A 14914-nucleotide genomic window follows, 5' to 3' on the forward strand; every position below is an offset into this window, starting at 1 on the left:
CGGCATTGGTCAACTTAATTGCATTAGACATGGGCCCCATTGATGTTGTCTTACGTTGTGATTGGCTGAAACAATTGGGAAAAATTCATATGGCTTCTCTCATCTCTACATGGAGTTTATGATGCTTAGATAGCTCATCCACTTAGAGTGAGTTCATAATAATGCTGATTTTTAGCTCATTATAGCAAAGGAACTCAAAGAGGAGTTTAAGAAATACTCACAGATCTTTGTCTTGCACTTGAATAAGGAAAATTCAAATCAACAATCCAAATTATCTAAGGATTCTTCCTTGTAGGCCTTACTTGAGGAGTATAGCGATTTATTTCAGATGCCTACAGCCCTATGCCTCTAGAGCCCTTCCCCCTAAGAGGCAAGTGGACCACCCACTTGATTTAGAGCCCCATTCCAAGTCAATGAACAAGCCACCTTATAGACTCTCCAAGTGTGAACGTGAAGAGGTTGCAAAACAAGTCAAGGAGTTACTTGAGATGAGTTTCATTGAATCAATATTCTTTCCTTTATGCATCCCGTGTTCTATTAGTCAAGAAGAAAGATGGCTCTTTCTACATGTGCATCGACTACAAAGACTTGAACAAAATCACAATGAAGAACCACTATCCCATCCCACGGATTGATGACTTGTTGGATGAGTTGCAAGGGGCATGCTTGTTCACTAAGATTGATCACGCTCTGGCTACCATTAGATCCATATAAGGGAGTGTGATGAGATCAAAAACAGCTTTTAGGATTGATCATGGGCTTTATCATTTTCTAGTGATAACTTTTGAGTTGACTGATGCTCTCGTCACATTTCAGAGCCTCATGAATAAAATTCTTTACCCCTTCCTATTCAAGTTTGTGCTCATTTTCTTTGATGACATCCTCATTACAATAGGTCACAAGAGGAGCGCTTGGCACATGTCAAAAGGGTGTTTGATATCTTGAGAGAGCATTGACTCTTTGCTAAGGAAAGTAAGTGCATCTTTATGCAAACATCCATGGAGTACTTGGGACACATTGTTAGCAAAAATGTCATACAGGCTGACCCCAAAAAGGTGTAATGTGTTAAGGACTGGCCCACCCCATCCACCACTACTTCATTACATGGTTTCCTTGGTCTCTCTTCATTTTATAGATGCTTCATTAAGCATTATGCCACCATTACAACACCTTTGACTAATTGGTTAAAAAAGGAATTATTCTTTTGGGATGCCATTATTGATCATAGCTTTAAATATTTGAAGAAAATTCTTACTTCAATCCCCATTCTTATATGCCCTAATTTCTCCAAGATGCATTTATCATTCAGTGTGATGCTAATGGTAGGGCTATTGGTGCAGTCTTATTGTAAGAGTGTGGTGTGATTGCTTTTGAGAGTTGTAATCTTGATGACAAGGAGATGCAAATGAATGTGTGTGACCAAGAGATATTCGCCTTCCTCCATGCTATTGAGAAATGTCACTACTATTTGTATGGCACCCACCTTCAAGTAAAGGGTGACCATCAAGTCTTCCAGTACTTCCTGACTCAGTCTACTTTGACTCTTGAGCAAAGATGATGGGTGGCGACATTGCAAAACTATGATTTTGACATTTCTCATACTCGAGGCAAAGATAACATCGTGGTTGATTTGCTTTCTCATATGTGGGCATACAAAGTATCCTCCATTTCAGAGTTGCATAGTGATTGGATTTAGGACATATAAGAAGCTAATTTGTTGATTGAGGACTTCAACCACATATTCCAAAAATTATAGCATGGATTAATGGCTAAGAACTCCCAATATAAGCTCAATCATGGCCTTATTTGGTCCCATAGTAAGATTGACATCCCCCACACTTCTCCTTTCACACAGAAGATCATGGAAGAGATGCATTCTTGCCCCACTATTGGTCACTTGGGTGTTTTCAAAACATATGATAGAATTGCCATGAGCTTTCACTAGAAAGGCTTATGGAGGGATGTCAAGGATTTTGTAACCAAATGTGCCTCGTGCCAACAAAACAAGGATAGCATGCTTAGGCCCGCTGGCCTCTTGTAGCCCCTTCCTATTCCTAAAGGGAAATGGACATATATCACCATGGACTTCATCATGGGCCTCCCCATTACCAAGAAAGGATGGAAAAAGATATACATGGTAGTCGATCACCTCACAAAAGTTGCCCCACTTTATCCCTACTAAGACCCAATACACTACCTCTCAGGTGGCCACTTAGTTTATGAAGTATATCTTCAAGTTGCATGGGTTACCACAAGTCATAGTGCACGAGCGGGATGCCAAGTTCATGAGCAAATTTTGGCAAGCATTTTTCATATCTATGGGCACCAAGTTTACTCCATCCACTCCATATCACCCCCAAATAGATTGCCAAATTGAAAGAGTAAATAAATGGCTTGAGACATACTTATGACAGTTTTTTCATGATGTACAACACATTTGGGATACATGGCTCCACTTAGCTGAATTTGTATATAACAACTCCACCCACTCTAGCATTGAGGTTTCCCCTTCTGAATCATTATACAAGTATAAGGTTCCCTTCTACAATCTTATTCAATGATAAGATCAACCTTCAGAGCAAAGCTGAGTTGGATTGCATGCAAGCCCTGCTTTAGTAATGCAAGGTGAACCTTCAAAAGGCACAAACTCACATGAAACTCTATGCTGATAAGAAAAGAAGGTATTTGAAATTCCAAGAGGGAAAACTTGGTCCTCTTAACGGTGCCTAAGTCATGTTACTCCACTCTTAGAGAAGGCAGTAGTAACAACCTAGCCCACTGTTTCTATGGACCCTACTATCAAATCCTCAAGAGAGTTAGTAACTTGGCCTATCGATTAGAGCTTTCCCCTACCACCAAGATTCACAATGTGTTTCATGTCAACCAGTTGAAGCCCTTCATTGGCACCTCAATGGACTATGTGGAAGAACTCCCCCCATCTATTTGACAAAGGTATCATTCAATACATCCCTACTGCAATCATTGGGTAATGAGCTAAAAACTTAAGATCTTGATCCATCAAGGATTACCTCATCAAATCGCAAGGCCTACCCCCCAAAGAATCCTCATTGTGCCCAGCCACTATTGTCAATGAATTTCCTCACCTCCAGGATATCCAACAGGCTAAAGACTAGCAAGTTTTGTCCCCTTTTGACCATACCATGCCTACAAACATGCCTACAAACTACACATTGTTTTAGAACAATTTTGTACCGGCCCAAATCTCAGCAATGTGCTTCCCACATGGGTTGAAAGTACATGTCATAAGCTTTGTTTCATCATGTGGCATGCCCCATTTGGAGCGACCTATCAAAAGTTATCGAAATTTTACCTCAATGAACCTGTGATGGGGACAACATGCTGTCCATAGTCTTTACCCACCCATTTTCATTGTAATGCGAATCAGAGCAGTACTCTGCACCTCACTCCTTTCCCCATCTATCAACTCTCTCCAATTGTCTTTTGTTTTGTAGGGCAAAAACTTTTAGGGTGGGGATGGATTGTAACGAGCGGGATACATGGAAACTAGGGGTTAGACACCCAGTCATACTGACTGAGGTAAATAAGGTCTAAGAGTCCATGTTTAGGGTAACCAGTTATTATCACGGACATACTCTTCACATTCATCTTGAGCTTCCATAGCTTCCTTCTTTCTTCCCTCTTTTTTGTCTTTCTCTCTCCTCTTCTAGTCTTTCTTTCTCTTCTTCCTTCTCTCTTTCTCTCTCTTCAGCTCATTCTCCTCTCAACTTCATTCATTATAGCATATATGTAGAAAGAGTTGAAGTACATAGCACTTCACCATCATCATTATGGTAAGTCTCTACATTTATTTCTTTAATCCACATTTTCTTTACTTTTTTCCCTATCAACATCCTTATCCTTTTCCTTATTTTTTTACACTCGCTCTTCCATTTATAATGGTCCTTCTTGATATGAAATATTTTATCATTTTGATGAGCGAGAGGGTGGAGATCTAGGAAAAATAATCATTATAGATCAATAAGATATCCATAATTCAAGTAAATATGACAAGAAGATCTAGAAATAAGGAGAAACAATTTAAAGACACAAATGCCCAATGATAATCTTGAAAGAAGAAGGAAAAAGGAAAACCTTAAACAAAATAGAGTCTTTTATAAGCAAGACATATGTTGGCTTCCATATGAATAACAACCAACTTCATCAAGGTAAACTTGCTTTATCAACAACTCAAGTCTTCATCAGCACACTTCGTTCTTCTTCAACAACACTTCCATCAACATTAAGCCTTTGTACTTTAATTATCTTGGAACTCAACATAAATCATATATATTTGAGTATATGAACCAATCTAAGAACTCAACATACTATATTTTATCATCATTGCATTCCCTTATAATTCGACTTTCAATCCAAGCAAGGGTAAAAGGCCTAATTGTATGACATTTTGCTTGTGTATTTATTCCAAAGAAGGAAACTATCCATGAGGACTACACAATATGTGTGGGTTTTTAAGTTCAAGAATTTTGGTTCCCTTTGTCAATTAGCTTTGTCTATAACCCATCTACCTCCTCTTTCCAAATTCCTCGACATATACTTGGGGAACATCAAGGATAGGAAATACCTAGGGAGTCTCAACCCACCTATGGTTAGGCTTATCACCTCTAGTCACTTGAACTTTCTTCCTTCATACACTATTCACTCTAGGCCAATAAGTGTGAAGCACATTTAAATAAATTTGAAAATATAACTTTAAGAAGAAAGATATCATCTACCACCATTGGTGCTAGCACTTAGTCCATTGGAGACCCTATCCTATTCACAATTCATCCATCCAACTATCTTTGTCTCCTTATGATACCTTCCTTGAAATCCTTTCCCTCAGCAATACATAAAAAATTTCCTATTCATCAACCAATCAAGTTCCCTTACTTCATTGATCACCACCAATAAAGCAACCCTTACTTCATTGATCACCACCAACAAAAGAACCCTAGTCATAAGGTGTCTTCTAAGTACTAGCCTATGTAAGCACATGTACATAATAATTGTACCATAACCTAAAGGGTCTTCAAGTGTGTGATAACACTCTAGGCTATCTTGGAGTTTTGATCTGTCTTCCAACTCCAACTAAATATGTCTTATATACAAGAATGAAAAATTAGGGCTTACCCTAGGAAGTGAACATAGTGAGGCCTTGAGTTATATGTACAAAAGTTTGTGAAAAACCCAAGCCATTACCTCTACTTCTATAGTGATCCTTTCACCTTTTTCACCTTGATATCCATTCCCCCTAACCCTTAAAGTTCAATCCAACAAGGAAGGACCAATTTTCAAGTGCACTACTATTAACAATACAATCCTTTGAAAATCTTTGTTTCCAATTCAATTCTCACCACTATCTACCAAAATAGCCAAGCACAATCTTCCCCTTCATCATTAAGGTCAATCATTCACCCTCCAATGAGCCACATCACTAACAGTATGCTACCTTTGATAATGAGTGCCAAGGGACTAACATTCATCTAGGAGGGGGTAAATCTTAGCCTTAAGAGGTAACAAAGGCAATGAAGATGCAAATCCGAAGTTGAAAAGGCCTAGTCAAAGGACCAAAATTTATTTTTGGGAAGAGATTAAAAATTGTAGAACTTATTGTACTATTTTAGTCACAAATCATCCATAAGAAAGTTATAGAGAAGAACAAGGAGAAGAATAGGTTGATATTAGCTTCTCCAAATGGTCTCTCACTCTCCCTCACTCTACTTCTCACCATTCAATATCATTCTTACTCTCAAGCAATGGTGCACAAAAAGATATACAAAAAGGTAGAAGAGTGGAAGATATAAAGTTGCACACATAAGAATGAGGTTTGTATTTTGTTTTATTCAATTTAAAGATTATGGTTTGGTTTAGGGTCCATCATTTAATTTGAGCACTCTTAGATCTTTTCGACTAGGCTTATGACCAATCATTTTCCCTTTTGTATGCACTTTGAGGTAACCACTCATCAATCCCCCTCTTCCTACTTTTCCCATAGCTACACTTATGACTTGCTGAGGAGGAGCTCCACGAGGGGTGCAAACAACCCTGGGAACCAAAGAAGAGGATGATCAAACTTCCATAGCTTCATGATGGAAACCAAAAAAAAGAACAATAATCATGCAATCCAACATTGTAAAAAGACTTGAGTTAATTGTAGTAACCTTAAAAGTTTATGACTTAATTCATGGTAACTAAGGGTAATTTTTTTGGGACATGCACCATCTTATTACTACAACATTGTAGCAGCATATTCCCTAATGGGCAATGATAAGAAATGGAGATCATCCTTGCTGGAATATAAACCATCAATAAGAAGAACAAAAAAGAATGAGTTTCCTAGCTGCATATATCAATCTATATAATTACATGCATTCATGCATTACTTGCACAATACTCATAATCTAAACTCCTCCATTTCAATTACTGCTACCCTCCAACTTTAACAAGCATATGCACTTATATGTGTTTTTGTAGTAACGCTAGCCCTAATGAAAAAAGAACTAATGGATTTACACTCATTTAAAAAGAGGATCATGTGACCAATATACTCAATATCAACAAAAGCTATAGTATAAATGGGAACAAAAAAGATAGTAGCCAAAATGACAAAGAATGTCACAAAAAAATGAAGCAATGAACAATGGAAAGCAATGTCCAAAAATAGCCCTTACTAAAACTAACCTAAACGAGAACCAAGAATGGTTATTGACAGAGTTAAATTTTATTCTATATTTTGCTACAATAAAATGTAAAGACTGGCACAAATGTTTAAAGCTATTTTAAAAATGACTTTGCATCTAAATATAAAATTGCATGTATCGGTAAATTCAAGAGATGAACTCTCTCCTATGGACATTGTAAAATCCTACAAGCATGTTACCAAGAACGAGAGTCTGACATTATAAAAGGGTAGTCCTCAAGAGAATGGGTTGAGGGGTAGAATCTTAGCTCAAACCATAGCTATGCATTTAAATCAAAAGATAAAAAGAAAGACTCGTTCTTATGTATTCAAATTTGAGAGCTCTATCTCCATCCTCTCTCTATATTTTTGTATTCCTTCTACTCGTTACTTGAATGTGTCAAAGTAAAGCTTGTATGAGAGAATGGCTATAGCTAAGAGAGTGTATGAGAGAGAAAAATCACTTTATCTTTGACCACTCCCTCTCTTCTCTTCATGGTTGTGGAGCTTGGTAAAAGGATCAAGACCATCAAGCAAATAGAGTGCCCTTGGAGCTTATAATTGATTGAAGCTTAATCAAGGCCCCTCTCTTTGAGACCTAGGCTACAATGATGGAGGTTAGTGGAATGATTTTAACAAATAAATTTTTTTTCTTAGCCTTTGTGATAGACCCTAGAGAATTAGGAATCCATATAAAAGGCAAGAGGTTGGCCTTGTACACAATCTTTGATCATTTTCACTTGAACAACTCCATCTTGGAGCTCTTGAGGTTACCACTCCCACCACTATTGAGGGTGAGTTCTCCATTTTTTCTCCATTTTCTTGAACTTCTCTTTTATTCCAAATATGGCTTCCTTGTGCCATATGCAAAATGTGAATATATGGCATGACTATGGCTTTTCTTAAATGTGACATATATTTCTTGGTTCAAGTTTTAATTTAATTTAGCTAGAAATTCATTTCTTTAATTTGGTATCAAAGCTTTATTTTGATCCTAGCTGAAGTCCATCTCAAGTCATTTTTTTGTTACAAGCACTAAAGACTAGTCACAAAAGGTATAGCTTGGTCACATGCCATAATCGTGACTAGTTAAGCTTTTTCACTACTAGCCATGACTGTTTTGGAGCATATGATATAGATTTGGAAGAAAATGTTTGAGACTTTATAAGTTTGGTATGTATAGGTCATTTTGAAGACATTTTAGAGTTGGAAAAAACTAAAATTTCTTCTATTTTTTGAAGCATTCTTCTTCTTTTTCTTCTTTAAGATCTCTTCATATGTTCCACATAACAAATTGATCCTATCTCTTGATGCCTTGCTTTAGGCCTCAAATGGAAACCTCAAAATTATTATTTACAACATGAGCTTCCTATCACTTGCCCTTTTGACCATGAACTGATGAGCATTGGCATTAGTCTATATGGCAAATTTTGCACTGACAATGTAGGCCTAAACCTCTTCAATGGTAGCATCAATATTCAAAAAGTCATTATCTTGCTCTTTGAAAATTCATTCACTAGTTCTTAATCAAGAAATGAGTCCTTGAACTCATCCTTTTGGAGCTTCAAGGAATTTACAAGTCTCTTCATGTAGCCATTCTCATGCAAGTGGCAGGCTATTAGAGCAACTCTTGAGCTCATTTCTTCATTTTTGGAGCTTTTTTCTTCTTCAAAATCCCTATTCAACTATATAGCTATTAAAGCTTTCATAAGCTTTCAATTTTCTGAAGATTTGGCCTATTGGATTCATCTACAACAAGGATTATCAAATATACTTGAAAATTTCATGGGATTGAATACATTCTTGACTCATGATGCTATTATGGGAAGCGATTTTGGGGATTTCGTACATGGAAGCTCACTCTTTCATTATTGAGGTTTCGAGAAGCATGAAGGCTCTTCAACATTGAGTTTACATAAATCTTTGAGCAACTAGGATTGTCATTCGGATGACATTGATCATGCATCTTCATCAAGCATTGGAAGATGTACTTCATTTAATTATTAATCTCTCTCCTTGCATATCTTGTTGTTGAGCCTGAATCAATTTTCTTGAGAGAAATTGAGAATTAAGTCCTCTTCTATATTTAGAGTCGTCTCTTGAAATTGATTGAATCCCATGCTAAAATTAGTCATTTAAGTATTTCATTGTATGCATCAATGCTTGAATCTTGGTCTCAATAATTGATTACTAAGATGATATTGTGGTTATAATCCATAACCCCTTTATTTTTCTGATCATTAATTAATACAATAATTATAAAAGGATAAATAGCAATCTAATGAGTCACTAGTTTGCTAAGGTAAAGCCTTCCTCATCCATTGAAATTTTCCTATTCTTCTAGTATGTCATTGAATGACAAAAGGTTTGTTTTATCTTTTACATATTGTCCCTATATTTTCCATGTATACATATTGATCGCTTCAATGTCAGATGAGGTAGCCCAAAAGAGAGATGACCCTACCTTGCTACTTAGGGCTCGTAAAACAGGTGCACAACCAAGGCCATGGAAAATTTGCACAAACCCCCTTCTCTAGATGTTCTTAAGCCCATGTGGACACTTGGACCACTTTTTTTATCCCTCATCATATGCACATGATAGGAAAATGAAGAATATGACATATTGAAGCCACTAGCAATAAACAATGTGCTTTTGGATACATACAAGGCATCACATAGGTTCTTACACGTTTACACAAAGCATTACAAGTCAACATAGATACAAAAAGTGTACTATAGGCTCTCTACAAGTATTTATAGAGTTGAGAAAGGTCACTATAGGCTTGGAAAGCCTTAGTTTGAGCATATAATGCATTTTTAAATCTCGGATAGGTGTCCCATAAGGTGCAATCCTATTCAGAACAATCATATAGTTTATCTATAGATTTTTTTCCACACACTCTTTAAAAAATTTTGATAAGTATATTTAAAGATAATATCCTTAGCTCCAATTTGGATCAAAAATTTTGTCATTCGGACATTAAGAGATGAAGTTATTATAGTTTTATTGAGTGTGGATCTAGTAGACAACAACATAATAGGGGAGCTCTGTTTGAGTTATTTTCATCTATAAAGCCTAATTTCTAAGTTGAAATACTGATCAAATGTGCTCTATATCTTGTTCATAAATTCATTGGATGCCAAGAATCAATTTTATTGGAGCCATGTTAAGTGAGATATTGACAATTTAGTGACATATTGTCACTTGTGCCTACAGAATTCAAGCAATGCAAAGAACAAGAAGAAAAACCAAGTGGTGGCCAATAGCAATGAATATTTACATGTGTACTTGGTGTGATTGACGGGGATGAAGTTTCCTTCAATAATCCAAATGTTAATGAGCTCATTGCTAAGAGGGGTATTTCTCATGACTCTATTGAATATATCAAACTTTTTCAAGATATCAAGCAAGTGAATGAAGGAACTATTCAACTTAATCACACTATGCCTAGTCATCAATAATTTGGGTAATAAATGGTTAGCTCACACCCTTCCAATGAGCCACATACCCAACTCTCTAATGATACATTAAAAAGGGTCCATACAAATCAATTAATTTCTTAGATATTTTAGATTGGAAATACATCTAGAGAGGTAAATCAACATGTCAATTCAACTTTTGAAGTTGGTGATTCACCAAGAGCAGTAAACCACTCTCTCTTTCTTCCTCTCTGCATTATCCCTTTTCTACTATCTTTACAATAGGGTTTGATGCTAGTTCTAACTTAAGGATCAATTGTTGTTGCAGCACTTAACACAAGGTAGAGCAAAGATTCTGTAGCTCAATTTATAGGTAAATCTACCATATTTTCTGGTGCCAAAATTTATTCATTTAATTAGTGACTTTTATGTTTGATGGGATTGATGTTTTCGTATGTCCATCATTTGCAATGGGTTTTGATTAGCAATGATTCAATCTTAAAGCACATCTCATTCCTTGAAGATCCAATATTCTCTTCCTAGATTAGCATATACTTTCTATCGATCCTTGGTGGCTTGGATATATTGACTGATAGCTTTTACTTGTTCATTCATCTCTTCCAGCATCTTCTTGGAAGCTTCTACTTTTTTTAAGGATAGGATTACAAAAGTTTAGTGGGATTAGGCACTCTTGCCATGGGATCATCTGGATGCTTTAGGGATATGAGGCCTTGTAAACAAACACCACCAAAGGTAAGTATTGTATCCACCGCTCAGGCTCCCTATAGCAGTAAGCTCTAAGTATGTCTTCGATGACTTGGTTGACTTGTTCGGTTTTCCCATCAATTTAAGAATGATAGGCGGTACTAAAACAAAGTTGGGTATGAATGACTTTAAATAAACTCTTCCCAAATAGAGAAGTGAAGAGAGAATCACAATAATTGATTATCCTTTTTGGCAATCCATGTAGCCTAAAGATCTCCTTCATATAGATCATTGCAAAATTCAAAGCCTTGTAATTAGTTTTAAATGGCATAAGGTAAGTAACCTTAGTTAGCATATCCATAATGACTAGGATTGAGATGTATCCTCCTTGGACAAAAGGTAACCTAGCTAGAAAATCCATGTTAATAAATTCCACTTCATTTGCAGAATGTCAAGTGGTTGGAGCTTTCTTGGTATCTTGACATGATCCATTGGTAGTTTAAGCATTCTATGATATATTTAAGTACATTTACTTTGAGCTTTTCCCGATGAGATCTTCTTCTTATAGTATCGAGAGACTTTGCATATGCGAATGACTTGAGAAAGGAGAATCATGGGCTTTCCAAAGTATTTTCTTCTTAAGGTCTTGGCTTCTTGGGATGCACAACCTTGTCTTGAATTAGACAAGTCCTTTTGTAGAGAAATTCAAATACTTGAGCTTGAACTTAGAGTTTATCTCCTTGGATAGGATTTTGGTTCGTTGAGATCTTGACAAGCTCAATGGACTTGTCCTCAACGACATGTTGAATAAAGTGGCAACACACCTCAATTTGCTTTATCTTCACATGGAAGATCGGATTCTTGGCCAACTAAATAGCACTCATAGAATTCGAATGCAGTGTAGGGACCACATTAATAATGCTAAGGTATGCCACCAAATGGCCTAACCAAAGAGCCTCCTTGCAAGCCTCAGTGACTATAATATACTTTGTCTTTGTAGTAAATAGGACCATGCATTTCTGCACCCTAGACATCCAAGAAACAACACCTTCAACAAAGGTGGAGCTACTACTATAGGTTGTACAGTAACATGAGGTTCCTCTTGAAAGATCACCCTGCGTACCTAAATAACATGCTCAAGCTACTTATGCATTTTCTTCTCATGGAAAACAACATCATGGCTGTGGATAACCTTCTGAGCTTGTGGATCCCATAGGCGACAACCCATCTCACTTGCATCCCTATAACCAAGAAAGATGCATTTCCTAGACTTAGGATCTAGCTTATTACACTTATCCTTGGATACATGGCAGAAAGCCTCACAACCAAATACATATTGTTATGCCCTACCAAGACCATAACAGAAAATGCAGGAAACATCAAACTACTTGAAACAACTAGGTTACTGCAGAAAACTTCTTGACATGATTTACAGCCATTCCACACATTCATTCTTCACAAACAATATGCAAACATGACCTACACATTACATTCATCAGCGCAGAATTACTGTCCTAAACTATCACACAATTCTTTATCATCAAGACCACTCCTGATTAAATAACTTGAAATAGACAGTGTAAAAATTCAAGAAATGGGTACACAGTGATAGAACTAGACATGAGCGACCAAAATCTGGTGTTGTTCTGAAGCACATCACATTCTTGATCACGCAGGATCTCAAAAGGTACAATTTTCTGAACGTCAAGAAAACTCCTGAATGTTATGTAAAAACTTCATATGACATTTTGAGTCACTTTACATATGTTGGTTCTGCATGTATATTAAACTAAGGTATAAAAGTACTAATAGCAAGTGCAATTCAAGACTCAACACTTGACATAGCCTAGTGGATGACTGGGACACCCACAAGTGTGCAACTATCTAACTAAAAGCATAGAAACTAAATACGATAATGACTAACTCAAAGAATATAGTTATGCCTTGCCAGAGGCCTTGCACCCCTGGACAAGCCACACTGAGCAACAGTGAGTAGAGCCCCTCTAGGATACTCAAAGCCCTTTGATGCAATTGCATGATTGATTCTAAGAGTCAACAAAAATGCACTACGGTATATCATGATCAAAAAAGAAGAAATACATCAAAGGCAACTAATGAAAAGAACTAGGAGTGTAAAGAATGATGTCTCTGCAAGTAGACAATCTACATACCGAACCATCAACAACATGATCCTTAGCAACTACATGACCCATAGCATTAATTTCTCCATGCACCTCATGAATAACTTCCTGCAACATAGCATCCTTGTCCATCATCAGAAAATTCTTTTGCTATAATAAAGATGCCACATAATCATCACTCTTCCTCTTCTCTTCCAATGCATTCTTCAACTTGGCAGTAAGATCCATATTCATAGCCTGCAAATTAGATACCTGCTGAACCAATGCATTCTTTTCATGAATCAGTGCATCATACTCAGCTGACACAAAAGTATCCTTAAGCATGTGATATGGTCTAGAAACCATATTCTCAAATTGCCTAGACATAACCTGCTAAGTATTTTTAACATCGATATAATCAAAGCATGCTAAATCTCATAAAATTCAAACTTGAGTACTATAGAAGCATCAACATCCACTTCCAAACTCTGCAATATTTTCTCTTTAACATTTTTAAGAGGCTTAAACCTCTCCATCAGCATCTTATGTTCAACCTGCAACATGCATATCCACAAATTTTTGCATTACTTGCATACATTTATCCTTCAATTCATGAGTCCATCTTTCAAACAATGTTGTTGACATCTTCTGCTTATCCAGTAATTGCTCCAAATCTGCAATTCTTACAAGGTACTTAGTTTGCAATGAATCATATTCAACTTGCTTCACCTGCAAGTGTTTGGACAACTCGTCACACTTCTTCTACTAAATATCCAACTGAAACTTTACCTGTTTAAGTTCAACTACTGTTTGAACATTATTCTTTTCAATCTGCTCAAAATATAGCATCACTTTCTTCATCATATTCAATGCATCTAACAAACTATTGAATTCAATACCATAAACCCGAGGGTGAGCTGAAACAAATGGAACATGTATCTTATCAACATCCACATGCTCACCAACAATCACCAATTCTGCAAGAACCTGAATATCTGCAGAAATATCATGCTGCTTAACAACAGATCCATGCATACTTCTTAGCCACATTTTGCCAAATTTTTGTTTCTTTTTTGAATGCTCCTGGCCCTCAGTTCTAGCAATACCTGCATTTTTCTAGTTCCCATGAGCAACCACCTCAGTCAAAGAGACATTTTGATGATTTTTTTAAATAGATTCCAATGCAACCTCATGAGCATATTCTTTGTCATAGCCAACCTGCACTAAATCCCTGTAAATAGCTTTTTGGTGGTCATCACTTGCAAAAAGGCTGTCACTGTCATCATCCTTTTTTATCGCATCAAAACCTGCATTCTGACCATCAACCTGCACTGCATCACCCACTGTAGACAATGGTTTCAAACCATACAAAGTCTCCAAAGCAACATTAGGATACCGTGACTAAGCATATTCATATAGTGCAACTAAATAACACCCCATTCGAGATCTAAAAAACCTTTTTAGGCCTTGATATCTTAATCTCAGCCATTAGTTGATCCAGCATCAATCCTGCCCAATTCGGTATGCCAATGTTCTCTGCATAGTAAATAACTCCATAAGTTTCCCTAGCTATACTATCTGTTTTAATAAACATCATGAAGCGTTCCATGAACCAACGCAACTGCAACTTCCTCACAACATCAATTCTTTTCAAAACATAGATATTTATAGGACTAGCAGGGTCCCCAAATGCATGGTACATCTGCTCTTCACTCCACCTCCACAATGTCGGATTGTCATTCATGGGGAGTGCAAACACCTAGGCAACAATGGTTGTGGTTAACTCTTTACGGCCTGCAATCATACCCTACGTTTGTCTCCAACTGTGCTGACACATGACCATTCACTGCCCATTGAGACCATGGTAGACATGCAAAGGCATATAGGCCAATGCTTTGCAGCCAACCATTGTGAACCTCGTCCTCAAGATCAAGCATTCAGGTAGAGTCAATAAAGGGAGTACTCACGG

This window comes from Lygodium microphyllum, chromosome 17, assembly GCF_053477565.2.
Source record: "Lygodium microphyllum isolate KBCC chromosome 17, Lygodium_microphyllum_v1.1.10, whole genome shotgun sequence".
Taxonomy (NCBI): Eukaryota; Viridiplantae; Streptophyta; class Polypodiopsida; order Schizaeales; family Lygodiaceae; genus Lygodium; species Lygodium microphyllum.